The sequence below is a fragment of the Macrobrachium nipponense genome, chromosome 30, assembly GCF_015104395.2.
Source record: "Macrobrachium nipponense isolate FS-2020 chromosome 30, ASM1510439v2, whole genome shotgun sequence".
Lineage (NCBI taxonomy): Eukaryota > Metazoa > Arthropoda > Malacostraca > Decapoda > Palaemonidae > Macrobrachium > Macrobrachium nipponense.
In genome coordinates, this window is record NC_087218.1 from 12,299,043 (window position 1) to 12,302,192 (window position 3,150).

A 3,150-nucleotide genomic window follows, 5' to 3' on the forward strand; every position below is an offset into this window, starting at 1 on the left:
GTTTTTCGCAGAGGTGAAAGATTTCTGTATAACTGTTATCTGCTTCAGTGTAGACATAAAGATAATTATTTCTAATTCAAATAAACTGTTTGCTTTTACCAAATAAATTTGTCTCTATAGAAAGAACCTTACTCATAACTGGCCTAAATCGTGAATTATGAATATATAGGCTCTGCTATGGATATGCCAACAGCTGGTAACTTACTGCAGTTATGGTAAAAACAGCAAATGTTTACGTATAGGTAGTACGTACATGAATTTTAGAGACGGAAATTTATGACGTAAGTGTTAGAATATTTATTGTTTAAATATGTATGGTTGGATGTATTAATGGGTCTAAGGCAAGGGCACCTCAAGACTATAGCTGTGTAAAATCGATATGGATTGGGTAATGAGTCATGCATATCGTATCGAATGACTCATGTTTGTAGATGATACAGCACTGGGATATTGAGGAATAATGTGAAAACCGGTAAAAAAAATTTTGAGTGTTTGCAAGAGGAGAGAGATTAAAGTAAGTGCATGCAACAGGACAGCTATGATTACAATTAAAAACCAGGAAGATGGAACAATGACTGTTGATATGGATGGAGGATGAGTGGAACCAATTTGTACCTACTTATTGGTACGTGGGAGCAAATGTAACTGATCATGTGCCGAATGTGAAAAGTGAATAAGAGAATAAGTCAATAAGTAGGGTAGCAGAGTACGTGTACAAAAGATCTGCTGCATTTACTTGAGGTAAGGAACTCCCTGATCTGTACCTCCCAAAAAGCATCACGAGTGAACTAACAGAGACCACAGCAACTTGGCAAACGGTCACTCTTCTGGAACAAAAAGTTGCACCCTCTCAACTTCTCAAGCCCACACAGTGAACAGCACAGGCAAAAGGTGGAAAGATCAAAGGTATCTACCTAGAGCAAGACTGCTTGTATTGCACAGGCTCTGGAGAGAATGTGTAACCACCAAGCAACAAGGGGGTGCTGATTTCGCTCTATGCTCTCCCGAACAGGCAAGCATGAGGAAGAATCGCTCTTGTTGTTTGACCTTACAAAATCTGGAGACCAAGCACATGTAGAACAAAAAGGTTGTGCGTGCCCAGCCCCCTGCAACTCTTCAGAGCCACAGGAAAGTGGATACCCGGGCTGCACACACACACCTCTTCCGTTCCCAGTACGATGAGTGATGAGCAGAACCATCCTAGTTTGAACCCAAAAGCTTACAGACCTGGATGGTGATGAAGACGATGATGAGGAGGAGGAATGGCGAAAATGCTTCTCTTCCCCTGGTACTTCTTTCTTGCCTTAAACTCTTAAGGACATGTTGTGGCTGGGGTGGGAGAAGTTGCAGCACTTGCCAGAGGGTTGGCTACAGGCAACGGTACTGCAACCAAAGGATTCCTTGCAATGGATGAGGCAGCCATGAAAAATGCAAAATCAGCAGCAGACACATCAACTGGCTTGTCCTTCCTCTTTTCCACTAGGGAGTTGAGAAAGGCAGTCAGCAATGGACTACCTGAATGTTAAGAATAGGCTAAATCTTTAGCAGATACTCATACGACAATATCTCCAGAGTACCAGCTTCCTTGCCTTCAAATATAACAAGTTAAAAAGAGTTATTCATATCATATTTGAGTAACTAACCCTCTTAGGAAGGGAAGCTCCAGGAGTAGGAAGATAAAATAAAGAGCTAGAAGGATTCGGCAGCATCACCACGGGAGTATTACCGGCAAACACTTGTTCTTTCTCTTCTCACCATATTTTTCCCATTGAGGAAAGGGTCAGGAGGCATAAACATTACTTGGAAAGGATTGTGCACATTCCTTACCCCTTCAGTAGGAACAAAACTCTTGCAGGTCCACCAATAGTAGAGACAAAATGACCATGTGGTTCCCCACAGCCCACACAATGGCACATTAGATGGGCCTTTTTCCATTCTAGAGGAAAAACCAAGGCAAAGGGACACAAAAAAGCCATACATATGTATGGGGTACACCACAAAAAATCAAGAGAACGAGGGTAGCAAGCTACTCATCCATGATCTAAGATCCAAAGAGCACACACTTGAGTGGGTCCTCCTACGTCTGATAGCGGAAGAAAAAGAGAGTAGCGAGTTTGGGCAAGTGAGACCACCCTTCTCACCCTCCACCCGCACCCGGTAACTACCTTGTTACTAGGATGCAATGACTAAATCCAGCTCATGTTGAAGGATATTCATAATATAAAAAGCAATAGTTGTTAACCTGTAGGAACATATGAACAGCTAGGTGAAATGACAGCTCACCCACCTAAATATTCTTTCCATCATAATGTTTTACGAAGTATGTCATTCACTCAGTTCAAATTCAAGATCAGAAAATACACCTAGATTTTAGAATCTACGGCATGCCTTTCTGTATTTTTGTAGTACTTCTTTTTCCCAAATCCTGATTCTTATTTGAATAACTTCTCAGAATCCCATCAGTGCTTTACAGTTGCAGGTTCTTATCCCAAAGTCCTCTTCAGTTCCCCTCACTATTGACTGATAACTGACAAGACATTCCACATGGAACTTTTTAGATCAGGCTATGTTCCAAGACAGTTCTTCATTTTATACTCAGGCCATCAGCAGCATATTGATATGGGCACTGAAGATCATTACGATACAGTTAATTAACTTATGACTGTCAGAGGTATTCATAGTCATAATGAGGGGGTGTCAATGAAACCTTTCTGGACATCACACACAGGCAGTTCAAGGTTATCTGATAGAAAAGAAGAGAGAGACAACCACTGACAAAGAAAATAGTTTTTAATAGGTGTAACTATGGAATACTAAACCTCATGGCTTGTATAAGGTGAAAAGATCATTAGCTATGACAAAGCTGCAGACACGTGGTTTTGTTGGGAAGAAAGAAGCCCAGCTGATTGGATTGAGTGTTCTATTTACAAGATAAGACATAAAACCCAAAACTACTCAGAAAGTTCTCAGTGGTCCTGGGATAACAAATTAATAATTATTGTTCTAATAAGTACATATAATAATTAAGTCTGCACATTTTCCTGAAAAAGTAAAATATTGGAAATTTATTCGTCTCACTCACTTTACAACCTTGATTACAGCCATTCCACTAACACAATGCCACACTGTAGGGATAAAAGTAAGTCCACA